The following is a 27,525-nucleotide window of genomic DNA, read 5'->3' on the forward strand; positions in this document are numbered from 1 at the left end:
TCCCAGGCAAGATATACCACTCTGCTGATGAAACCAGACCGCAACTCCTTGTTCATTTGCTTAAATTGCTGTTCGTTGGAGGGCTCTCGTCGCCGTACCAGATCCTGCAGAGATTTACATGACTTTCTACACTTGTAGGTATGTCTTCTTGATAGCAAAGCCCTCGAAGCTGCTATGTATATTACAGCATTAAAAGCAATCCAATGTTAAACATAGTTCACTCCCCGACCACCCTGACACATAAAAGTTTTAAATTGCAGAGTTCTCTTACTGTGATTCTGCAGCTCCACTCCGCTCTTGTCATATCAGATTTTGAGAGCACACATATAATATTGCTTTCATTTTTTTCCAAAAAAAAGGTATTAATTTCTTTCTGTGTCTGCGTGAGCATGAGTCAGTGGATCTCTAGGGTTCGAAGTCTGGAGATACCAGAAAATGAACCTGCAAACTTCTGCAGGAAAGGCAGGTTCTCTACCATTGAGCTGTTATGGATGCCCCCCATTTTTGTTTTGGTTTTTTAAAAAAATATTTTTGTTAAACAATTTCAGCATAACAAATTATCAGTTCAAATAATCAACTACATTATTTTTTTTCCCCCATCCCTCCCTCCTCCCCCCCAAGGTCTTCCCTCAGCTCCCCTCTCTGGTTTCTTTGCACATATTGTTCTCTGCATGTTATAAAATTGTACACATCCTTGCCTTATCTATCATGTATTCATCTAATAAATTTGTGGATGTTTATTCAAAACCTGCCAAGGAGTCCAGATCATTTTGTTGCCTTTTAAAGTAATTTGTAAAAAGTTCCCATTCTTCCTTGAAGTGACGATTGTCCTTATCACGCAGTTTGTATGTCAATTTGGCCAATTCCGCATAGCTCATCAATTTTTCTTGCCGCTGTTCTTTCGTTGGGGTTTCCTCATTGTTCCATCCTTGTGCTTGTTAACAAGACTCTAAATCGTGCTTCGCGCATGTGCAGAAGTGCTAAATCGCGCTGTGCGCAAACATGGCACTTCGGCTTCCCTCAGTTCCATGTTACGGACGGGCCTCCGAAATGGATTCTGTCCATAACACGTGGTTCCACTGTACAAACATTGACATTGAAATCCAATATTTTTTAAAATGACGTTATACAATTGAATGAGTAACACTTCCAAAATCCTAACCAATCTTTTTGTAAAACAAAGCGCAGCTGACCAGGTAACAACTCAGGTAGCCTTGGAATTGAAGTAGAAATAAACCAATGATGTATTCACTCTCACTAATACCCAAAGGCAGGTCTGTGCCTCTAAGATTCACTCTCTGAATAACAGTAAGCAACCGTATCCTATCAGTAGAAGCTTTTCTAAGAGTAACTTTTTTCTAATGGGGGGGGGGGATAACAACTCAGCACCCTTAACAAACTTTAGATCCCAGAATTCTTTGGGGTAAATCCTGACTGTTTAAAGTTGTTGTGCTATAGCTTTCAATTCATAGTGCAGATGAGGGTATTTTCACTAATGTATGTATATTTGTGCCCATTTCCCTTCAATACAGTGGCGTAGCGTGGGGGGTGCAGGGGGGCCGGCCACACCGGGCGCAACATCTGGGGGTTAGGGTTAGGGGCGCAAATCCACGGGTTAGGGGGCGCAAATCCATGGGTTAGGGGGCGCAAATTACTTACCTTGCCCTGGGTGCTGACAACCCACGCTACGCCACTGCTTCAGTATATGCATTTTTGTCTGCGTTGTTCAGTTGGATAAGGGCCTGGCAAAAGTCAGAGAATGTTGAAGGATAATTGTGTTTCATGAAGGCTCACTTTGCCCCATAAACGCATGCCTGAATCTTGATATCTTCTTTGGAGGCCCATCTAAGGTTCCCTTGCCTAATAAAGTGAGGGGGCTTCTCACTGCTGATTTTAGCTGGGGAGGGTGGGTGAGTTGCTGGGGTTTTTGCTTTTGTGGTTTATTTCATGTTCGCTTTTATTGTGAATTGTGCTTTATTGTTTATGTGAAATGCCCAGAGAACCCACATCACATCCAAAAAATGCAGTTCTCCCCAAAATCCTGGGAACTTTTGTTCATTAAGGGTGCTTGAATCTGGAGCTCTGTGAGGGCTTTCCTAACAGCTCTCAACACCCTTAACCAAATGCAGTTCCCAAGGGAGGGAACCATCTCGGAAGGGAACCATGACTATTAAAGTGGTGTAAGAGTGCTTTAAAAGTGGTGTGGGGATGACCTTGGTTGGATGAGCAGCAACACCCCTCAGCCTGCGTGTAAGCCCCACATAATCCGATCATAATTATTTATGTCAAAACATCCTTTTATTAGAATGCGCATGTGGCATAGTGCATGCTCCTTGCTTTTATTTTTAAAGATGCAAAATGCCAGATCTTTATCCTTGTTTTCTGATATTTGAAGAAAGATTCCCGAAGGAGAACTGAGAGGAATGAAATTTCTCTGAACTTGGAGGCATCTTGGGGATTTTAATGAAATAATTGGTACTTTATTGTCCCTCTCTGTGCTGACCTTTAATTTTTTTGTATACTGTATATCTCTTAATGCTCTTTATTAGAACTAACCATGCCGTGCTCTTTTGTTCCTTCCTGGTTGAGTGGTGGCGACTGCATGCATCGGGGCACAATGCCTCTAATCAAAATACTCTCTGGGAAATCAGTAGCCAGGTTCTCTAGTTGGCGTGTGCTTGTTGTGGGTATTCCTTTCCCTCTTTTAGTGGTTTCATCCAGGGCCGTCTTACCCATAGGCACCAGGGGTGCGGGGCACCCAGGCGCTGGGCTCTTAGGGGCGTCAGGCCGAGAGTCCGGGGCTCGAGAGTTGAGTCCGGGGAAGAGCCTGCCCATCGGTCAGAGCGCCATGGCAGGCTCTTCTGCTGCTGGTGGCTCTACGGCATGAGTTTGAGGTCAACCGAGCCAGCGAGACGCTGAGGCTGCCGGCTGGCTCCGCCTTCCTTCATGCCTGGGACTGGGCAACCGGGGGGGGGGACACCTGGTGGATCTTTGCACCCCAGCACCGCATATGCTTAAGACAGCCCTGGTTTCATCATTAAACTTCCTTCCAGCCATTGACAAGCCACACTTCCCATGTGTGCCTAGCATGTTGAAGTTTGAAAACCAGCATCTATTTCATTCATATCCTTCTCTCCTCTCTCTTCAACAGGTTTGCCTGCATCTGAGCCGAGGTCAGCCTGTATGGGAGCATCAACGCCAACCACTTAAGGATCAGTGGTAAGTGCTAGAGACATATGCCTGGTGCTTATGGGGAGTAAAAACACATGGAAAATTTGATGTTTCCCCTTGACAGATGGCGATGGCATGCCTTCATAGCAGCGCTGATCTGTTGTCAATTCTTTAAGGTCTTATTCTTATTATTTATTCAATTTATATACCGACACTCATCCAAAGATCATAGGTTGGTTTACGGTGTAAAAATATTGAAGTTCAGTTGCCTGTTTCCTTACTTAGAAAAGAGGTCCAAATCTATCAGAATATACCTTGAGTTAGAGGCAAGAAGATAGATCAGGATCTGCTGGCAGGTTTCTGGATAAGCTGCAGTAGTTCCAAGGTGGCCATGTGTCCCGCTGTGCAGAGAGTATTCTCTGTTTGAATGAGTCCTCTGTTTGAAGGGCTCTCCAGTTTGGAGATAAGGAACTCCAAGCTGGGAGGGGCCTTGAAGTTGTCTTAACTGCTGGTTAGCACCAGGTCAGCAGGTTGAGCAGCTTGCCTGGTCAGTCTTCCCCTCTAGGGTGAGGGGCCTTTTGTTTCTATTTAAATTATAGCAGTAGTTCTGTGCCTGCATATATACCTGTAAATTGGCATGTGCAACGTGGATGCCAATCAAAAACATATTCTGCACTGCCTTTTTTTTTTTTTTTTTGGTGATGCATTCCCCTTTTTTCCATGTGTCCACCCTAAGTGTGTATGTGGTCACCTTAAGTAAATTTAAGGGGGGAAAACATTCTCATTTCCAGTTGTTTAAGAGGTAATAAGCCCCCTCCCCTTCACACACACACACCTGCTGAAATAAAGGGAAAAAATGGAGTGGGTTGTTCACTCTGTTATGAGAATCATGCCCCATATTCAGGAGCAGCTAGTGTCATGGTTTGATGCTACAGAGCTGCCCTCCCGACTCTGGCATTACTCCCACTTACCAGGATGGTGCAAGAGTCAGGCAATAGGGAAGCAGTGAGGTCAGGACCATACAGAGGCACCAGCTGAGCCAATCCATTGTTTCCCCTGGTGCATCTGTGCAGCCCCGATGCCACTGCTGTTCTGCCCCATTTCGCCTGCAGATCTGCTGCACCATCTCTCTATGCTGGCGTCTCCTTCCCAGGTTAAACCTTAGCAACTCAAAGAAAGGTGGGGGGGCATCCCTTCTCTCTTAGTCGGCAGATATTAACATGGGGTGGGCATTCCAAAAAATGGAAAGTTTTCAAGTGAAAACTGGCATGGTGCCATTTTGGAAGGACTGTACCATTTTAACTTTTAAAATTAGCCTTTCACCATGTTCCCTAGCAACACATCCATTGAGATCAATGGAAGCTTGTCTCAAAGACCTCACTCTGCAATCAGCCAGCCCCTACCTGCCTGCCTTCCTACTTAACATCAGTCCTGGGGGGTTGTCAGCTTCCTTTTCCTTAGTCTCAGTGTTGCCTTTGCAGGATTCAGCAGGGAGGAAGATGGGGGCAAGACTAGAATGAGTTGGTTCCGCCTCTCAATGGCTCTGGCTTCACCTACTGTTTGGTGTCCCTGCCTTCTGCCGCAGCACCCTCAATGGGCACCAGCCACCACACATTGAGTCAACAGTCTCTTAAAAAGGCATTATTTCTTCAGTAACTTGACTGGGGGTTGTGGCACCCACATGATGCACTGGTAGCAAGACTAAATTATTTGTCCATCCATTCACACTTCACTTCAGCATTTATGTGGCTTTTGAATTCACGCTTCAATATATTTTCTTGACACAAGAAAGGGCTTCAATGGGCATGTGATGAATGTCCATATTAAATTAATTCTCCCCTTTTAATTAAGTTCATCTAAATTTAATTTTGCAATTTTATTTCAGTAAACCAACCTGACTTCAACTGTTGAATGTGCTTTTTCTACCACTGTTCACTCATAATTGTACCTATGAAAGATTTATGACTTAGGGAGATAATTCTGAACCATTTTGAATGTGCTCGGCATATGCTTCATGGATGACTAGTAACTCAAGCAATTAGTATCTCAGAGGACTGTTCAATAAGAGTGACTGTACACCAACCTCAAGATTCATTTCAGACCTAGAATCTGCACTTTGGGAAGCAGCTCGCCTCTTCCCCAGGTGCTTTGTATTCTGCTCAATTTGACTCAGGGTCAATTCCGCTTCAAGAAAAACAAAGCTCCAGTTCCCACCTTGTTCACTAATAAAATAGGTCTCTTTTTTCCCTTTGGACAGAAATGGATGAAATTTGCAGGCATGGTAGCCTCTCCATAGTAGATTAAGCTTATCATATTACAGGAAAATCCATCTAGGAGCTCTTCAGCTGGGTGTCTTTAACATTTTTTATTTTCTGGCAGAATTGGATGAAATTTTCAGGCATGGTTGTCCTTCTTGAGGCATTGAAGCAAATTTCAGAATGATAGCTGCATTTGTTCTCCCCCCAACAGCAATTACAGGTTGTTGTTTTTTAAGGGTGTATTCAAGTAAAATTCACTCTACACACCCCCCCCCCTTGTGTTTCATTGGTATGGATATAGCAGGCCTGAGAAAGGAGCGCTTAGGTACAAAACTTCCAAACTTACAGACAGATGGGTTCATAGGAGTCACTTAAGTTGATTGGAGGATGTGGGGGGAGGAGTAAAGAATATGCTTTCTCCCTGCGGCTTTTTATGGACACTGGAATGGGTGCAGGTTCAGTAGGTGGAGCTGTACCCCAATATCTGAGGATTATGTGGCTTTAGGCACCTGGTGTGGCTGATACCAGATGTAGGAGATGAAGAGGCAGGTAGTTGACCCTGGCAGACATATGGAGACACCAAGATACAGTTCAAATTAAGGTCCTTTTCAAAATCCAGGACAAAATTAGGGTTGATAAGAAATCTGTCTGAACCCAGGAATCTTAGTAGTTAATCCTCCATACCAACTGCTAAATTGGTTTTTAAAGAACTCTTTTCTGGAACCAAACAATGTATCTTTCATGTACTGTATATACAGATAGATATCCCCCCCCCCCCTTTTCTTTTCAAGTTCATTTTTGGCCTCTCAAGAAAGCTCTCGTTATTTAGCGACGGGTGAAAGTGTTGTTCTTTCCCAGACTCCTGAATGCCTCTGGATTAAATTAACTGCAGTGCGTAAGGCTGAGCAAGTCGACACTTAGAAAAGTTTCGCAAAGAAACTCAAGTGCCTCATTTAATCTCCTATAGAGGTGGAGGGGGAGGGAAGGGAAGTAGCAGTCTTTGGCATGATGAAACACATCTGAGCTTTAATGTGGGAGTCTGGATGAGGCCCAGAGAAGGAAGCACTTGAAAATTGCAAAATGGCACAGTTATGTTGTTGTTTGGTTTTAAGATAGTAACCACGTGAGGGGAATTTATTATTATTAATAGAAAGAATGAATGAAAAGAAAGGAAAGGAAAGATGCTAACTAGGGAAGGGGTATGTTAAACTTCCAGCATTTTAAGAATGTGTGATGACTGGCTGCCAGTACAGCTGATTCCTGCTGGGTAATGGGGGGTGCCTACCATGTAAATATAAAGGGGGTTATTTAGGAGACCCAGTGAGCTGTGAATTATTGCCTCGGTTGTCACAAAAAGAGGGGAAAATGAGTTGCGAAAAGGAAAGGACGTGTGCTGGGTTCTGAAAAGCTTCACGAGATTTTTTGGGTGATGGGGGTGGTGGGAACTCATATGTACTTTTCCGTGAAAAGAAATATTTGTTTTGTCAGATTGCAGAGCTGCCAGCCCACTGCGATTGCTTTGTAAAATCCATTACGGAAACAAAAGGAATCTATTTTTATGCCACATGCAATGCAGAAATGAGAAGAAAATAGGCTTCCAAGCCCTACTTTCTTATCTTAACTTTTCTAATATTTGCCCACTTGCAAAAGTTAACAACTGGAGCTCCAGTCCCAAGCCAAATCAGTAGTGGGTTATTCTGTCATTAATGGGAATTGGAGGAGGGCGGATCCTGGATTCTTTTAGAATATGGTGGGTTGGGTCTGCTGCTTCACTGCTGGGTTTTGCTGTTTGAAATTAATGAGTGGTTTCAGAACTTTCTGGAAGTTGGTTCAAAACTAGAATTTAGGTGCACTTGTGATGAGTTTAGATGACCAGCCTTCCCAATAAGAGATGGCTCTTCTTAACTGTAGGCATGCCAAGGTTGGAGAACATCAGGTCCCAGGGGTCAAATGTGGCCCTCTAAGCCTTTCTATCTGGCCCCCAGGCAGGAGCGAAACTAGGCTTTCTTTCACCCAAAGACTCTGTTCAGCATGCACACCAACACGTTTGCATACACATGGAGACTGATGGAATGGGGATGGCCACTGGGCTCAACCCTGCTCTCCCACTCATTTCATGGAAGTTGAATGACTAAAGAAGGCTATTGTGTGCCTTTGAAATGTGAAACCTTTTCCTGTCCTATCCGTAAAACCTATGTTGAAGCTAGTATTTGCTGATATGGTACATTCCTGCTCTTGAGGGTCAAGGCAACACTTCATTCTGTTTTCCTGATGTTTCCTTGCCTGGCAATTTCCACATTTTGTGTCATCTTCCACACAATGTAAATGCTGCTTCTGGAAACCCAACAGAATGTAAAGGAAGTTTAGTGCTCATTTCTGTATTGTTCGCTTCCATTAAAAAAAAATCCATTTGCAAACACTTTAACCTGGAAAATCATAGAGGTTTTGCATTGTAATTTCATACGACAAAATCGGGGGTTGTATTCCGGCATGCAGTTTCCTCCCACCATTGGAACTTTAGCGTAACATGGTGGTATATTGATCAATGAGCCACAGTTAACACAGCACAACACATAATGACCGCTCCCCACTTAAAATGGGGGGCGCCTTTTGCGTGGACGCGTGCAGCCCTGGATCTGGAGTGGCCCCATCAGCATAGGCTTTGCCTTCCCTCAGGTGGGATACCTGGAGGCCCCCGCCTACCCCAGTGAGTTGCCCAATCCCACCTGGGGGAAGCGTTGCCAGGGAAACCAGGCCAGGTAAGGGGAGGGATTACCTGCCCACACAATAGAGGGTGGATCTTAATTGTTAATCCTCACTTGGCTCCAGAGCTTCTCCCACCCTACCCACCCTCAGTTAATGTCTTCTTTTGCAGGTTAACTTTTCTTCATAGGTTTTGCAGGTTAACCTGTCTCCACAGGTATGCGGGCGCTGCTACGATAAGGTCGCTGTTGAAGGGCCGGAAAGGAATTTCCCTGCATTGGCAGGTTTCGCCTTTCCCGTAGCAAAACGTCACAACTTTGGCGGTATCAGGCCTTGGGCGGAATCCTTTAGTCCATCTTCCTCTTTGCGGCGGCGATACCAGGGTTCCCCGTTAAAGGGGTTTTTGAAGGGAGGCTTTGGCCGTACGCCGAAAGGTCGTCATTGCTCTCCCCTGCGGCGGCGTAACGGGGGCGGCTATCTCTGCTTGAACATATGTTCTCCAGAGCCGGCCCATCCCCCCCCCCACACACACACTGGATAACCCTGATGCTCCCTAGGTCCCCGGCTGGGGACTAGGGAGGGAGAACGCCCAATGCCTGAGCCAAGGTCTACCCACATTTGAAATTTAATAAAGTTGTGGCCAATTTAATCCCATAGCACGTTGTCTAGAGTCGTTATTCCACATGACGGGGGGGACCACTCGGGATCTGGGGACTCCGCCTGTCCACGCAAATAAAGTGAAAAGGGAACATTGGGATCTGGGAATGAAGCACTGGCATTATAATCAGGAAATCTAATGCTACAGTCCCCATGTCTGAATGCACGCCTAGTCTCCACCTGTGGCAGAATGAGGTGGTCAGAATCCTGATGCTGTCATACTCATCCTGTCGTTTTATCCCCATTTTGAACATTTCACAATGTAAACGTTTTGGTTTTGGTTTTTTTAAAGGCATATTGGGCTCATTCCTTGATGGACTACTTTTCTCTTTTTGGGAGAGTTTTTTCATAGAGGGAGTCCTTAAAAGTGCATCCCATAGCCCCAGCTGTATTTGAAGCAGCAAAGCCATTCCATCACCAGATTTCCTGTATCTGTAAACCAGATACAAAATAAGTAGGCTGCCCCCCAAAATCTTGATTTATATAATTAGTTCATTATGTGTCTTCCAGTGCAGTCAGTGTTGAAAGGAAGATGGAGAAAAACCCTGTCTACTAGTTAATCCTCTACCTCCTGGGAAATGAATTTGCCTGGCGTGACTTGAAAGGCAGAAATAATAGATTTGCTTAACACTTCTGAAGTCTTTTTGAGGGTGGGCAGCCAATTCATACACCATGTTAGCTAGCCCCTATAGGGCCACTTGGGTGAACCCCGTAATCAACATAGTCAACATTCCTCTGCAGCAGTGCATCACAGGAAATCCACCATTTCTTGGCCCCATTCATAGATCACAAACAGGGAGACTTGTGAATGGAGTGGTCGGTCTGCGACCCTCTAACTGTTGTTTCTTGACTACTTAGAGATGGAGGAGAAATTTGATTCAGTTTGCAATTAAAGGCAAACCTACCTAATTCACAGGGATGCGGGTGGCGCTGTGGGTTAAACCACAGAACCTAGGACTTGCCAATCAGAAGGTCAATAGTTCAAACCCCCGCAACTGGGTGAGCAACCATTGCTCGGTCCCTGCTCCTGCCAACCTAGTAGTTCGAAAGCACATCAAAGTGCAAGTAGATAAATAGGTACCGCTCCGGTGGGAAGGTAAACGGCATTTCCATGCGCTGCTCTGGTTCGCCAGAAGCAGCTTAGTCATGCTGGCCACATGACCCGGAAGCTGTACGCCGGCTCCCTCGGCCAATAAAGCGAGATGAGCACCACAACCCCAGAGTCGGCCACGACTGGACCTAATGGTCAGGGGTCCCTTTACCTTTACCTAATTCACACTTTCCAAAACAACAGGAAAACTGAAACAGTCATCCTCATTTCCCCAAATTTTGCAATGCAGTTCTCTAGTCAAAATGCAACGTACAAAAAAATGCATCATACTAGCAAATATTGCTTTGCAAAAAAAATGTGCATTTCAAGCAAAATGCATTTAGGATGGGGAAAATAGAGACTGGACTTGACAGATTCTCCTGTCCTTGCTCCCATCATCCTTGGCCATGCAAACTGGGGCGAATGAGAGTTGGAGCCCAACAACATCTAGTGGGTCCCAGATTCTCCTCTGCTGCCTGTTTCCTGAGGTTTCTCAGGAAACCTCAGAAACAGTTTGGAAATCGGTGGATTCACACAGTGTCATCAAGCTAAAAACTATTTCTTGTTTTTCAGTGTTTATTGCCTGTTCCCCTGCTAAAGATCCAGCATCACCAATAAAGAATACAAATATATATCTCAGCTCCTTTTTAAAAAATGCCTAATGATCTTCCAAATTTATCTATGAGGATGCATTTGTGGATAAACAAATCTTTCCTTTCATAACCCTTTAGATTTCCCATAATGCAGTCATCTGCCCAGACCTCCCTCTAATGAGCTGAAAACCTCAATAGCGCCTTTTGTTTATAATAAATATTGCCTACTAATGTTACCAGCGCTATTGTACGATGTCTCAATAGAGGATTATTGCTTTGTGTAATACGTCAGCTTTATGCCTTCTCTTCTTGAGAGTGGAGCTGATACCAAGTGTTTAATCTGCAAATGATGCAATGAATAATGTCCCCCAAATATAACATCAGCCTGTTGTCATTAAGGCTCCCAGTGAAGTCCTGGGGCATAAAATGTAGATTCGGCTGATTGATCAGTGTAGTCTTCGACACTGAGGTTTAAGGCTGAAATCTGACTTGTAAGGAAGTATAAAGTAATATTTACAAAATAATATCAGTGATAAATCACTATTGGTTATTCATATTTATAACCCTTTCAAGGTGGCATGCACAGTTGTTCCCCAGCCCTTCCGCTGCCATATCTTCACAACAATCTTGTGAAACTGGGTCCTCCCTTAAAGAGGGCACGTACTGTGGTGAGACCTGGACAACCGACACCCTGTGTTGTGGGTGGGTTCAATTGGTAAGCCACAACAGCCGATTGGTAGGTCCCTTGAAGCTGGGTACAATCTGGCCAATGGGACGCAGTCCAAATGGTTCGAGGGACCTATTTATGCCCATGCACGTGACCCAGAGCTTCCTCTTTCGGCGCATGCATTTGGAACACCCGCCCACTTCTCCCTATATTTAGGGCTGTGCACTTGACCTTCCTATGCCGTCGTGTGTTGTCTGTCATTGGGACAGGGGCACAGCAGGGATTTTCCCCACTTGGCTGATTGGCTGGTACCATTTGGGTTTCGCCTGCCGTGTAGAAAATCGTCACAACTTGTAAGGTTGCGGATAGGCTCTGGTTCAGGTGATAGGGTTGGGGGAACAGTCTCACCATCCTTATGTGAAGGGTATTCCATTAAAGGAATCCAGGGACTTGATGGTTTGGTCAACCCCTGAGAGGGGGTTGTGCCCGTGCCTGGGTCCAGGAGGACATTCGGGTGGCGGAGATAGCCTGTGCCCAGCTTTCCGCTTACCCAGGTGTTCACCCTTGGCTGACCTATGCTGGAACCCTGGGTCAGTGCTACCTGCATGGCAGGGAGCTAGTCGAACCAGAGCCTATGGAACCACTCACTTTCTGTAATCAATAAAGTTGTGGCCTAAATTCTGCCAAAAACCAAAACCAGAATTTGAGTGTTGTGTGTATTTATTTGGGGGGGAGGTCTCTGGGTCTGAACACGCAAATAGGCTAGCTAAGGCCACATACTGAGTATCATGTCTGAGTGCAGATTTGAACCTGGGTCTCGCCTGTCCAGTGTTTTTAATTTATACCCTCCCTCTTTCCTCCATAGAACTCAAAGCAGCTCTATGGGATATTGCTAGCAGAGGCACCACCAGGTTTGAGAGGGACCTGGACAAAATGTCTCCCCACCCAGACTGACTCCACTCACCCCCTAGCCACCAATCCCCATCAATGCCCATCACAGCATTTATTTTATTTTATTTTTTAAAAAATCCTGTTTTATATATGTCTCAATTTTCTCTTACTGCCAGCCGTTTTGGAGATTCATTCTTAGGAAAAGAGGCAGTGTATAGATATAAATATTTTAAGTAAATATAGTACAATAATAATTGAACCAGGTTTCATAGGTATGACTGCATGCGCTTATGTGCTTTGCCATTAAAGCTTAGAAGTTTGGCCCAACTAGAATCAATATCCAGTGCTATTTAAACACTCTAAAAATGATTATGCCATTACCTCTTCCATCCAGTTAATACAAATTATACAGTGATATTAAATTTACTGCAAACAGATCCTTAGTACTTGGATACTTCCAAAGAGAATTATTTTGCAGTTTATAAAACCAGATCTGGTTTTGGAAGGAAAGAACAGAAATATGTTATTAAATTCCATTTTGTGGTACAATATAATCAGCAATGCAATTGATACGCTACCTCGTGGCAAGAATTTAAGGAAGAAAAATAATCAGAACACAGCTTAATTGGGGGAAAGCTTGCTCTCCCCTTAAATGAATACTTCAACTTTTTGTTAATGCAGTTTTACAGAGCCAGGGAGTGAATGGAAATTGTTGAACAGCTGCGTAAGAAGCAAGTTACGCTACGACAACACACAAAAATGGAAATTGTTGACATGGCAAGCAGGATTCTGCTAGGAAGAATTGTTTGAATTCGTATTTGTTAGATAATAGCAAAGTTTCTTTTTTATATACTGTAAAAGCTGAGGTTCTGCAGAAACATTATGTGAAACATTTATGGGGAATCCTTGGGCCCTTCTGCACTACACATTTAAAGCAGTACGAGAGACGAGAGAGCAGTGTGTGACTGGGAGCAACTTCTGGGGAAACGCAAGAGGCAACAACAGGTCTGAGGTTTCCCTGTCCATTCCTCTCTGCATGTTCCAGTTGCTACTCAGATGGACTCTGCTTTCTCCATGGGCATTTTAAAGCAAGCAGAACAGGCTAGTCTCAACATCTGTATGAATCGGCCTCTTCCAGGAAGAAGAATGCAGGGTCCACATGCGGTTCGCTCTCTGAAAACACTGAATATGGGGTCAACTTTGACAGGCGGATAAGGATACCCACCTGCCAACCACCTAGCGCCATTGTGACATAAGGCGGAAACTTCAAAGGGATTCAATCTCTGTTAAGTTGTGGGTGAACATATCAGACAACACAGCGATTCTTCAAACAGCTCTTGTTTATTCACAGGCCAGAACAGAACTGAACTGAAGGGTTCAGCCAGCCTGCTTATATAGAGCTCCCCTAGAATGCAACAGTAACCATTTTCTGTAACTATCCAATCACTGAACATCACTTTCAATCCCTTATTTGCATATGTGGACCTGAGTGAAAACTATCTACAGTATCCCCCTGCTGACCCAGGGTGAGAACTTCAGTACATAATAATCTCCATGCTGTAACCAATGGGGAGCTCCCTAGCGAGTGTGGTGTAGTGGTTAAGAGCGGTAGTCTCGCAATCTGGTGAACTGGGTTCGCGTCTCCGCTCCTCCACATGCAGTTGCTGGGTGACCTTGGGCCAGTCACACTTCTTTGAAGTCTCTCAGCCCCACTCACCTCACAGAGTGTTTGTTGTGGGGGAGGAAGGGAAAGGAGAATGTTAACTGCTTTGAGACTCCTTAAAGGGAGTGAAAGGCGGGATATTAAATCCAAACTCTTCTTCTTCTTCTTCTTAGCGCAGCCAATCAGAGCTGCCAGCAAGCGTTTGCTTGTTGAGGAATAATTGGAAGTGCACTTTAGGCCCCTGTTACTTTGCAGCCATGTTCTTGCCTGACCTACAGCTGATGTTGCAGATGGATGTGGTGTCAGGGAAATTGCCTCAGGTCCAAACAAGACCCCACTGCTGGACCTAATTAGGTCCATGGGCCAGAAGTTCCTCATAGAATCATAGACTCCTATGAGAGTTGATCTCATAGGAGTCAAGTCCCTGCAATACAGGAATCTTGCACAACGCAGGGCTCAAACCCAACATCCTGAGATTAAGAGTCTCGTGCTCTACCGACTGAGCATATCCACAGCACAAAGTAAATCCCATTGAGTTTAATAGGGTTCACTCCCAGGTGAGTGGGTATAGGATTGCCGCCTGAATCCCTGAATGATTGGCGCTTAGATTTCCTTCAAGTGGGAGAAAGGTTTTTGCTATTAGAAACTCAGCATGCAGTCAAGCAATTGAGCCAGGCAAACTGTATGGATTATTTACGCTGATAAAACTGGAGCAGGGAAAAAAGCAATGAATTCACTAAACACACAAACAGAGCAAACTTGGGCGTACTTATTTTTCCATAGAAATTATTTCTGTTGAGGAGGGAGTCTTTGGGGGAGAGAGAGTTTCCCAATAGTGGGATCAGATTGATGGGTGCAGCATGTGTACATGATTTTCCCGTGACTTAAAGAGCAGTGCTAAATTAATATTTGCAGAGATAATATTGAGTTGCATTAGCCGTACCTCTGGCCTATCTCGAAAAGCCCATTAAACCTATATGATCCCATTTTAACCCCGCTGATGGCAGCTGAAGTCTGAACTTGTCTTTTGCACAGCAGAACAGAACTGTGTTGGTGTGCGCCAAAGAGATCATTATCCCCTTTCAGACAACCAATGTACCGTGAGTGATCTGGGGAGGGGAGATAGATTGCAGCTGTTGGCCGTGTCCCAGAATTCTGCACGTTCAGTAGACTGTGAGTAGGCCCTGGGCAAGTGCAAACTGTTTTGCAACCCGAAATTTTAAAGAGAGCAGGATCTGCAATTATGTAGACAACCCATGCATGCCATTTTTTATGCACGAAGGGCCGGTTCACATATTCCTCTGAATGTTCATAGATCAAGGAGGGAGCCTACTGGTGCAAAACCTTGCCTCTCCTCCTTTAAGCACATTCACTTAAATGCCTAAGATGAGCCCTACTGAGTTTGAGCATACTACACCAATCCTGGTCCGACTGCACTGGCTACCAATTAGTTTCCATGCCCAATTCAAAGTGCTGGTTTTGACCTATGAAGCCTTAAATGGCTCCGGACCGCAATACCTCAAGGACCACCTCTTTCCATATGAACCTACCCGGACCCTGCAATCACCTTCTGAGGCCCATCTTCATGGGCCTCCTCCTCGAGAGGTCTGGAGGGTGGCAACACGAGAACAGGGCCTTCTCTGCAGCGGCTCCCCCTTTGTGAAATGCTCTCCCTGGGGACGTTCACCTGGTGCCTTCATTACACATTTTAGGTGACAGGCAAAAATGTTCCTTTTTAACCAGGCCTTTAGTTGACCTGATTGACATCCTATACCCTTTTAAAATGTGGCTCTTTTTGGGGGGGTGGTATTGGGTTATTGTTTTTATTTTTATTTTATATATTGTGATCTTTTCTGTGAACCGCCCTGAGACCTCCAGGTATAGGGTGGTATAATACAGTGATACCTCGGGTTAAGTACTTAATTCGTTCCGGAGGTCCGTTCTTAACCTGAAACTGTTCTTAACCTGAAGCACCACTTTAGCTAATGGGGCCTCCTGCTGCTGCTGTGCCGCCGGAGCACGATTTCTGAAGCAAAGTTCTTAACCCGAGGTAATATTTCTGGGTTAGCAGAGTCTGTAACCTGAAGCATATGTAACCTGAAGTGTATGTAACCCGAGGTACCACTGTAGTAGTAGTAGTAATAATAATAATAATAATAATAATAATAATAATAATAATAGAAAAGATGGGTGCATTTTTGTTTCGGGAAGGGAAAACTACATATGCTTCTCTTTAAATGCAAGCTGACCTGATTTTGTCCCTCACCCCTACACTCCAGACAACTGCCTGCATTGCTGATACCTTTGAGCTCATTGTTTTCGTTCCAGCCGAAAAAAATTGTTCCTTCCCTCTTCTTATATTCTGCCCCCCATCCCAGGTGCATGTCATATGTTCAGAAACACTTCGGCGTCCACACCTTGCTTTAAAATATCATTCATATCTTGAAACAAAAATCTTTTAATAGTAGGATGACTAAAGTGGTGGGATGGGGGGGCGGGTTTGAAGAAAAAGGCCTTTTTCAAGATGACCAGAGAGAAATGAGGAAGAGTGGTATAATTAGGCTGTGGTCATGTTCTGGGGAAAATTGGGTTTCCTTGGGTAATATAAATCTCTTTTTTATTATTAATTCATTGTGTATGATTAGAATCAGGTCACGCAAAAGGGCACAGTGTCCTGATCCCTGTCTAAAATGAAGTTCTGGGCTGCACAGAAGAATAAAGTTAACGTATTTGACTGGGCTGGAGATAACAGAAAGTGCAACGCTGCTAATTAGCAGACATGGCAAAGTTGCTTTCTGCCATTTTTAAAGAGAGGGTTCCAAATTTAGCATTCTGCTTTAAGATTATGAAAATGCCAGATCATTCTATGGTAGTTCTAAGTGAAAGTACCAAGAATTCTCATCCATTAACAAAAAATATGTTGGGAGCCAACCAGAACTTTGTTGGCTGGGTTTTTTAAACCTGAAAAGTAGGGGGAATTGTATGTCACAATTTCCTTTACTTCCTATTCTAAAGTTAAAAAACCCAGCCAACTGTGCACCTCCCTGTCAGTCCAATTCAGTGCCATTGCCTCCCCAACTTGATACATCTGCAGCACTCTCCTTTTTCCCCCCTTTTTAAATATGGGTTTGTTGTTGTTTAGTCGTGTCCGACTCTTTGTGACCCCATGGACCAGAGCATGCCAGGCACTCCTGTCTTCCACTGCCTCCCACAGTTTGGTCAAACTCATGCTGGTAGCTTTGAGAACAATATCCAACCATCTCATCCTCTGTCGTCCCCTTCTCCTTGTGCCCTCCATCTTTCCCAACATCAGGGTCTTTTCCAGGGAGTCTTCTCTTCTCATGAGGTGGCCAAAGTATTGGAGCCTCAGCTTCACGATCTGTCCTTCCAGTGAGCACTCAGGGCTGATTTTCCCTGAATCAGTCATGTGCTTATTCCACCCTATTAAGGATCACAAAGTGAATGTAATGATATTATGACTTCATGTAGACAGGGTTGCATCATATCAGGAAGAGAAACTGAAATTGAGAATTAATTAAATAGATAAATGTTTTTTGTTGTGGTTGTTTGAAGAGCTCCCAAAATATCACTCAAAAAATGGGTTGGGGTTTTTTTTGGCACTGCTGGGAAAAAAATAAAGTTTTATGTAGGGATGCATGGATTAGTCCATTTCCAGACAGTGTCAGTGTGACGTGAATCATAAGTCAGTTCTGTTTTTGCATTAATGGCCCCATCGCATGCCACTTTAAACAGTCATGACTTCCCTCAAAGAATACTGGGAACTGTGGTTCGTTAAAGGTGCTTAGAGTTGTTGGGAGACCCCTTACAGCAGGCACCCCCAAACTCGGCCCTCCAGATGTTTTGGGACTACAACTCCCATCATCCCTGACCACTGGTCCTGTTAGCTAGGAATGATGGGAGTTGTAGTCCAAAACATCTGGAGGGCCGAGTTTGGGGATGCCTGCCTTACAACCTTCACAGAACTACAGTTGTTTTGTAAGAAGCGAAATGGTACTGTTTAGAAACCACTCTGAACAGTATAGCTTTGTGAAGAGAATACAGCATCCTAACATTTCTCCCACCACCCTTAACAAACTATTGTTCCCATGGTTCTTTTGGAGAAGCCACACCTGCCCAAGTAGTATAAAAGAGCTTTCGATGTATGGTGCAGTTCTTTACACATTCTGTTAGAATTTGGGGGCTGAAATTTATACCACAGTATTATACCACAGTATCCAGAACAGTAGGGACACGGGTGGCGCTGTGGGTTAAACCACTGAGCCTAGAACTTGCTGATCAGAAGGTCAGTGGTTCAAATCCCTGTGATGGGGTGAGCTCCCGTTGCTCGGTCCCTGCTCCTGCCAACCTAGCAGTTCGAAAGCACGTCAAAGTGCAAGTAGATAAATAGGTACCACTCCGGCGGGAAGGTAAACGGTGTTTCCGTGCACTGCTCTGGTTCGCCAGAAGCGGCGTAGTCATGCTGGCCACATGACCCGGAAGCTGTACGCCGGCTCCCTCGGTCAATAAAGCGAGATGAGCGCCGCAACCCCAGAGTCGGTCACGACTGGACCTAACCGTCAGGGGTCCCTTTACCTTTACCTATCCAGAGCAGTATGAAACCCAAAGGCTTGTTGCATTCCAATCCATGCATTAGTCCAGGAGATGATAATTTGGATGGTTTTCCTTACAAAATGAAGGCCACATTTTCCATCCCTAGGGGTGTCTAATTTCTAGTGATATCATTCTGAAAGTGTATGAAATCACCAGCGTCTGTGTCATTGACTTGAATGGAGTCTGCATAGCGCCAAGGGGATTATAACTATAACCTTAATAGTAGGGATGGGGAGGGGAAGCAATTTGATTCAGTTCTCATTTAAAGGTGAACCCACTTAATATGAACTTCCTGAAACAGGACTTGAACCAAATGCAGACATCCTTAGAAAACCATACTTCTCACAATCGTGCAGTGCAGTTCTCTAGCCAGGTAAAATGTAACAAAAAGTGCTTGTGCTGGAGTAAAGTGTGGATAAAAATGCATCTGTTGGGGAAAACAACATATAAAGGAGTGTTTTATTAGGGGAAATCTAATATGTGTATATTAGGCAAGATCACAAAGCAAATACGTATACAAGGTGAAATTTGCACTAAAACACTGGTGGATGTTCAAGAGGACTTTAAAAATGGCATAAAGGTAAAGGTAAAGGGACCCCTGACCATTAGGTCCAGTCGTGGCCGACTCTGGGGTTGCGACGCTCATCTCGCTTTACTGGCTGAGGGAGCCGGCGTACAGCTTCCGGGTCATGTGGCCAGCATGACTAAGCCACTTCTGGCGAACCAGAGCAGCGCATGGAAATGGCGTTTACCTTCCTGCTGGAGTGGTACCTATTTGTCTACTTGCACTTTGAGGTGTTTTCAAACTGCTAGATTGGCAGGAACAGAGACCGAGCAACGGGAGCTCACCCCGTCACGGGGATTCAAACCACCAACCTTCTGATTGGCAAGCCCTAGGCTCTGTGGTTTAACCCACAGTGCCACCTGTGTCCCAAAAATGGCATACTGGTGTGGAAATGTGGAGAACTGGATAAATTGAGAGGCTTCTGAAATCAACAGATTTACCTATCTCTAAGTGATGTGAGCTTAATTCTTCAGTGGCATGAAATCATCACAGCACAAAGATGGATGTGAAATATTACCGTGGGCAAGAAAAGCAACTTCTCAACAGTGCTCGGATATCCTCCACCCCAGTTGTGTTTGATTCTTGCCTGAAGTGAACATGCCAAGTGTTGCTATTAAGTAATTTGTGCCCCCAGAGGTAACCCTCCCCATCAACACACACGGAGGGCTTGGGTTTTAAGCAAAGTTAATCGTCAAACTTGGAAAACAGAAACACCTGCAGTTCTACTTGACTTAAATCCACCGCTGAGCAGACTTCAACCTATTCTGTAATGATTGCCCTGCTTCTAAGTTATTATAGTTAAGGCACAAAATCTGCCTCACAATGCTATCTCTATTCATATATAAGCCTTGTAGTACAGATTGGAGCGGGGCGGGGGGAGCAGATAATTAAGATGGTGAGAGCTATACATTTTGCCAGCAGCTGCATTAAAATGGAGCCGTTTGAAGTTGGCTTTCAGCAATTACATCAGAGTACTTGTTTGAGAACTTTTAAGAAATAAAGCAGAATTCTCTAAGCAACCATTGTAGTCCCCACCCCACCCCCAGTAAGTATTATTTATCATGTCTAATGACAGATTGATTTAAATTAGCTCTGGCTGGGAAAGCAGACTTCCTTTGACAAGGGATAATTCAAGATGCATGGGGAAAATGGTGCCACTTATTCATTTTCCCCCTTTGTTCCACAAAATACCATGATTAAGATAAAGTGGGTGAGATATATATTATGGCGGCATTTAGAAGCTTAAACACAAACCTGATCTCTGTGTGCGCGAAATGGAATCGCGGCTTTCTTCAAAGTGCAGCTGGGATCTCAGGGGTCGAATGCTTTTGCATAGGTCTTGGGGATGGCTGAGTCCTGCCACAAGACTTCCAGGTAAACAGGAGCCTCTGAGGACAAGGTACATACCCCCCATACCATCTCTGTGGGTCAGCAGGTGGCACTGTGGTCTAAACCACTGAGCCTCTTGGGCTTGCCGATCAGAAGGTCGGCAGTTCTAATCCCTGTGACAGGGTGAGCTCCCATTGTTCGGTCCCAGCTCCTGCCAACCTAGCAGTTGGAAAGCATATCAGTGCAAGTAAATAAATAGGTATTGCTGCGGAGGGTTGGTAAATGTCTGCGGAAGCTCAGCCAGATGGGCAGGGTATAATTAATAAATTATTATTATTATTATTATTTTATTATTATTATTTTGTTGTTATTTCCCTGCTCAAAGAATTCTGGGTACTGTAGCTTGTTTAAGAGTTGCTGGGATTTGTAACTCTATGAACTCTGTGAACTCCCATGCTCAGGATTTTTTTTAGGAAAAGAATGTGCTTCTGTTGTACTTTAAAGGTATAGTGTCTACCCAGCCTTAGTGTTTCTCGTTTTTCCAGTCTGGGTCCATTAAATGCAATGGGTCTACTTTGAGTAGAAGTTACTTGGCTATAGCCTTTCCCTCTCCAGCACTTTTCCAGAAAGACCTCTGCTTCCCCCATCTCCCAATATATGGAAGAAAGCTTTGCACGGGGCAGGTGACATTAATTGCAATATGAGCCGAGGAACACTCATCCATCATGACTACTTTACTTAAAGCCAAGTAAATGGGCCTATTTTCTTCTGTCAGATGTTGAAGGGAACGAGGTGTCCCACAGAGCTGGAATGCTGAAAGTTACACTACAACTGAGGATAATTTGGGAAAGTGGCGAAATTACCTGGCAACTATATCTGAGATAATGTGATTCCTGATCCATTTCAAAGCACTTTGGATACACCCCAGGAAAGTAGGTGGGGGTGGAGAGGCTCCACACAGATGTTTGATACACTAGACAACCACCAACTCTGCTTCCTGTGTTGCAACTAAAGTAACCATCAATGCCTTTGAAGGCACACCTGTGCTGAAGTAAGCAATTGCATTAGGAGGGAGAGAGATTGGGATCCAGGAATAGCATCCTTCACGCAGCAGGTTGAAAGCTCCCCAAAGGCCAGCTCTCATTTATTTTAGTGGAACTGAGTTTGTTTCTGTGTTCTTCAAGAAGGTGTTTGTTGAACTTAACTCATAAACAAGACCATCTCATTTGAAAAATGTACTTTATATTGTTTCCACTTGACGTGAATGTTTACTTTTACAAGGCAATCCTGTACATTTCTGCTTAAAAGGAAATCCCATTTAATTCAATTGAGCATTTTCTCAGGCAAATGGGAATAATAATAATAATAATAGTAATAGTAATAGTAATAATAATATAGGCAAACAACCAAAATAATAGATTTTTTAAAAAAAAAAAACACACACAAAACTTTTAAAACAAAAGGCCCCATTAGCGAAAGTGCGCCTCAGGTTAAGAACGGTTTTAGGTTAAGAACGGACCTCAGGAACGAATTAAGTTTGTAACCCAAGGTACCACTGTATACAGAACACCGCACCAGAAGGAAGAGATAGAAAGAGAACGTGAAACCTAGGCTCCTTCTGGCCTTATTATTATACAGTGGTGCCTCGCAAGACGAAATTAATCCGTTCCGTGAGGCTCTTCGTATAGCGGTTTTTTCGTCTTGCAAAGCAAGCCCATTGACAGCTTAGCGGATTAGCGCTATCAGCGGTTTAGCGGCTTTTAGCGGATCAGCTGATAAGCGGCTTTTAGTGGATCAGCTGATAAGCGGCTTATCAGCGGATCAGCTGATAAGCAGCTTAGGGCTTAGGAAAGGGGGGGGGAGGGAAAAAACCCCGCAGGAACTCGCAAAACATTTTCGTCTTGCGAAGCAAGCCCATAGGGAAATTCGTTTTACGAAGCGCCTCCAAAACGGAAAACCCTTTCGTCTAGCGGGTTTTCCGTCTTGCGAGGCGTTCGTCTTGCGGGGCACCACTGTAGTCAGCATGACTTGACAGAAGAGATAACGGAACCAGTTTAACCCAGCTGCTCTGAAGGAATAATCCGCACATCATGAACCTTCTGCTTGTTTCTTTCCCACAGAGAAGCTTCCAGAACCCTCTTGAATTAATTAGAATAGGAAAGATCTCTGCACATCACACCAATGCTTTCCGCACCAAGAAATACAAACTGACACAGAATTATCCACTCACCAACCATATTCTGCACTGGCTGAGCTTCCAGGCCATCCTTATTGGCTGGCCTAAGGAAAAGTGGGATATTCCAGGATCAAATAAAAAACCGGGACTGCTTTTGTAAATCTGGGGTTTTCCCTGGAAAATAGGGATGTTTGGAGCATCTGGGAGAGTCCAAGGGGCCAGAGATAGAGGTGGGGCGGGGGCACAGTTGGCCCCTGGGCCTGAGTTTGCCAATGGTAAATGCCAGCACTTTGAATTAGCCCCAGAAATGGATGGGAAGCCAGCAATTCAATAATATAAGGATCCATTTGTAGGAGAAATGTAAGATAACACAAGGAAAGTGAGATGTCTTTTGTGTTATTTGCCTAGAAGTGTGTGGTTCCCCCCCTCCATCTCACTATGGGTAGCAGCTGTGACAATGTGAACATCTGGGATGAGCGCAGTAGCTGTGAGACACGCTTAAGTGTCACAGACCCACCCTCCAGCGAGGCCGGTGCTTTTCATTTCTGCCACAGAGAAGCGTCAAAAACAGCTCAGATGAACCTCGGGTTTCAATTTGGCATGAAATGTATAGCTCTGAATAGGAGCGACAGATAATTTCCTCCTTGGGTTCTGCCACCTAGCATTATTTTTTCACAGTTTCAAATTAATATTTGTGAAGAGAAAATAGGGATGCCTCAGAAGAAGAAGGCGAAAAATAGGATGGCACGATTTCTCTCTTTCACCTTGCAGGACTTTACTTTCCAAACTGATTATTCTGCAGAGTTAAAGAGAGAGAGAGAGAAGGAAGAAAAAGTTATGTTGATTAGTTAACTCGTTGCCATCCTTCAGCAGAGAATGTATCACACCGGCCCAGTCCAAGTTGCTCAGATGAGCTCTGCTTTAATCAACCTTTGTAAGACCAGCTCTAGATTTGAATGGACTCTTCCTGCATCGGTGAGCTTGCCTGGCACTGGGAGCAAAGGATTTATGTTTCCCACAATGCCCTGGGAGAGAACAATGTTAGGCAAGGAAATTCACATGGTGGCTTGAGAAGCCAGGGAAGGTGCGAGTTCTCGGAATCGCCCTTGGCATTTGCCCGAGGTTGCCAGGTGTTGGTGCCAAACCTGATTTCAGTAGTCTATGTGCTGTAGTGTGATGTAATGGATAGAGAGTTGACTTGGGTCACATGATGAGCGTGCTTTTAAAGCACTCTTGTGCCACTTGAACACACATGGCTTCACCCAGAGAATCCTGGGAATTGTAGTTTATTAAGGATGCTGGGAATTATAATTCCTAACAGCTCTCAGCATCCACAACAAACTCCAGTTCCCAGGATTCTTTGTAGGAAGCCATGACTGTTAGAGTGGCACAAGAGCTCTTTAGGTGTATGGTATGGATGTAGTGGAGGGACACGGGTGGCGCTGTGGGTTAAACCACAGAGCCTAGGACTTGCCAATCAGAAGGTTGGCGGTTTGAATCCCCGCGACGGGGTGAGCTCCCGTTGCTCAGTCCCAGCTCCTGCCAACCTAGCAGTTTGAAAGTGCAAGTAGATAAATAGGTACCACTCCGGCAGGAAGGTAAACGGCATTTCCGTGTGCTGCTCTGGTTCACCAGAAGTGGCTTAGTCATGCTGGCCACATGACCTGGAAGCTGTACGCCAGCTCCCTCGGCCAATAAAGCGAGATGAGCGCCGCAACCCCAGGGTCAGTCACGACTGGACCTAATGGTCAGGGGTCCCTTTATCTTTACCTTTTATGGATGTAGTAGCCTGGGATAGCTCAGTTGGTAGAGCATGGGACTCTTAAATCTCAGGGTCGTGAGTTCAAGCCCCATGTTGGGCAAAAGATTCCTGCTTTGCAGGGAGTTGAAATCGATGACCCTCGTGGTCCCTTCCAATTCTTCAATTCTGTGATTCTGTGATTCCATGACCCTTGTCCTGAGAGGCTTCTGGTCTCAGAAATCAGACAGAAGGGACAACGGAGAAATAAGGAAAGGAAATAGAAGGAAGGAGTAAACAGGGAAAGAACGTGTGATTGTTTCAGTTACATGTACAGAAGCTGAGCTATGGTAGGTCACGTGGATCAGCAGGGCAGAGGTAGACAAGAGGCTGCATGGTTCAGTAGTAATGTACATGTTTTGTAGTGCATTGAATAACAACACACACACACACACACACATATCTAAGACTGGTTCACTTGAAGCCTTCTTTGCTATCATTGTGGCAACAAAGACATTTTTGTCCGGAGCAGCCCCATGCCTTTTAAACAACTGTAGGTAGCCTTTTCACGTGGTCTATTCAGTGATGGCCCCCTGTTTTAATTACATATTTTATTTATATGCTGCTTACTGACCACTTCAAACTTTCTACGTTGTTTACAAAACATAAAACCAATTGCGTTTGTGAAACACTCTTCCGAAAGTGTCTGTCCTGGGGTTTATCTTAATGGGCAGTATCCAACCAACCTGTTATGTCAGCTTGTGGGTTTCCACTTGCACAATGGAACTTGCCCCACTTCCTCACCCCTCACCATCCCCACATCGGCTCTGAAGGCTTGGGAAAAACCCTAGAATGGATTTAGGTGGCCCAAGAGGGGGAAGAGAGGGGGAAAGTCCCACTGCACAAAGAGAAATCGTTGGGCTGACAGAATGAGTTAGTTGGACACCACCCAATGTCTTTTCCCCTCCTTTGTTACCAGGCAAAGCTTTTTATTTTCCCTGCCCTATAAATTTTTATTTTATTTTAATCAGTGTATTCTTATCTCAGTTGTTAAATTTTAAACCCCTTCTGGACATACTGCTTGGATGTAAAATCCACACTTGAACAGAGAATGGGAGAAAAAATGCTAAATTCCTTCCAACCCATGGTGGCTGAAGGTTTTGAAATGTGAAACCATGCTTACCTGTAGGGACACCCAGTGTGGTTTAGAACCAAAATCATGTAGGGTCCTAAATGATGTAGGAACCCCCATAGTTCTACTGTGGAGAAACTCTTAACTCAATGGGTTCCAGGGCTGCTACCCCTGGGGGTACTCAGAGGTAAGCCAGTGGGGGGCACTGGAGGTATAAATGACTATCAGACTTTGAGAAGCTGGTCTCACTGGGTTAAGTTCATTGATTTTGTTGACTTAATTAAACTAAATAGTTTTGATTGGGTTTTTAATACATGTGCAATTAATTGTCCCTGTGTTGAATTTTATTGCATTATTATCTTCCTCAGTGGGTCATGCAGACAGGGATTCTGAATGATTTTGGTAGGATAGGGTAGGGAACTCTGGAGTTAAATTTGTGGAACCAAGGGAGCATAGCTCCAGAAGGTTTGGGAACGACTGCTCCTAACGGCTAAGTCCACCAACCTTCTGTTTACACTGGCATTTTGATGTTAAGGGAAGCAAAACAGTTGTTCGATCATTGATGTTGTTTTTAGCAGGAGCAATAGATCCTCAAATCTTCTCCCTATCGTTTACATATTGTGTCTGTTGGCAATAGACCAGTTATATATATATATATATATATATAATCTTAATTGCCCTTTAAAATAAGAAAAATAAAAAAATGAGCAATTGCATTTGACATCCGTACAGCTGGCAAAGATGCACAAGAGTCGGAAAAAGAGGTGCTAAAAATGTAATATAGCATATTGCTTCCCTTGGCTGCACCACGAGAATAGTCCTGAAAGAATATGTTTGCTTATTTTGTTTACGTCCTAGGGGAATCTCAAGCACAGCAAGGGTTGCCTAGAAAAATTAGATTATTTTAAAGCCAGGAACACAGACAAATTGTAGGCTGTAATATGTATATACACACACACACACAAATATAACCTGTACGTGGATGCATGCACACACACAAATACTATTTCAAAATATATGTAATATGCATGACTATATGTAATTCAATAGATATAGATACATAATACATAAATTCATTTTGCTTAGCAAAATTCCAGCGAGCAAATGAGATACAATGCTGCCTCATTCAGTAGGAGTATGAGCTGCAGAAATCAATTTCTTTTAATATGATTTTGTCAAACGAGTGGAGGGCAGGGGGGAGGCTGGTTCAATAACAAATGAGCAGTTCTGTTTTTTCAGGAGGGAGAGGTTTAAAGGATTAGGATCAATTTATGGAACTTGATTCAGCAAGAAAAACGCTTCAGTTCTGCAACTTAATTGTAGCGGTGGCTGGGTATAGCTGAGCTGGTGTCTATATAGACCCTGAAGACAGCACTTTATGTTTAAGAAACTGTGTTGTTGGTTTTCAGATCTGCAAGGATTGGCACTCTTAAAAATACCATGGGTGAGTTTGCCCTCTTGTGCCTGTGTGTCTATTACTACTTTGTTTTGTAAAACAATGACTTGGACTGTGGTCGGGGGAATCTGGCTGAGTAATGGAACTATGCACCAACGAGATTTGGCTCAAATTCCACTCCAGCACTCTGAAAAAGAGCAAGATTCAGTCTGAAGCACCTGGGAGGTTGCACAGTTTGTCCAATTGTCTGTATCACAATTCAGGGGAAACACAGACAAAAGCTTTGTGTCTCCTCCATATGCTACTGGAGGCAAACTGCTATAACTTCTTTCCTTTTGACAAAAGTACATGAAATTTTCAGGCATAGCTATCCTGTCCGAAGTGAATAAAGTGTCCCAAATTTCAGACATAAGGGAGTTTACTGATCACCTTCGAAGTTTACCACCCCCCAAAAAAAGAAGCATCTGCGACTCTATTTTTTTTTAGCAGCAAAAGATGAAATTTACAAGCATAATAGCTCCTTTTGAGGAGATGAATCCTGCCAAATTTCAGAGGGATAACTGCAGCAATTTTTCTGCAAGGGCAGCCGTTATAGTTCTGGGATGCTTAAAACGGAATTGTTCAGTTAATTTTCCCTATTGTTTTGGGAGCAATTTATATGAAAATAGAAATCATGAGAGAAGCATCCCTCCTTCACAATTTGCACACCTAAGAACACACCATGTAAATGTGTTGAATGACAACCACCATGGACCAAAGGCTAATATCTCAGCGATGGTTTTGCTCTGTGCAGATGTACTGTGGCACCTTCTCCTTGCTAGTCTGCTCCAAAGCATATGGCTATTATAACACACCTTGGGGAATACAAAGTACATAGACACTTAG

At 44.2% G+C, this 27,525-nt stretch overlaps 1 protein-coding gene across 8 annotated transcripts in view; it reads left to right on the forward strand.

Moving 5' to 3' along the window:
* The window catches only part of SEMA6D (semaphorin 6D), a 441,818-nt gene that overhangs the window by 164,139 nt on the left and 250,154 nt on the right, over positions 1-27,525 (forward strand). For all 8 annotated transcript variants that reach the window (XM_079953190.1, XM_079953199.1, XM_079953197.1 and 5 more), the window contains exon 3: positions 3,152-3,219. The gene's annotated coding sequence lies outside the window, so the exon portion shown is untranslated. The remainder of the gene's footprint in view (positions 1-3,151; positions 3,220-27,525) is intronic.

The sequence above is a fragment of the Podarcis cretensis genome (genome assembly GCF_951804945.1).
Source record: "Podarcis cretensis genome assembly, chromosome: 14".
Classification (NCBI taxonomy): Eukaryota; Metazoa; Chordata; class Lepidosauria; order Squamata; family Lacertidae; genus Podarcis; species Podarcis cretensis.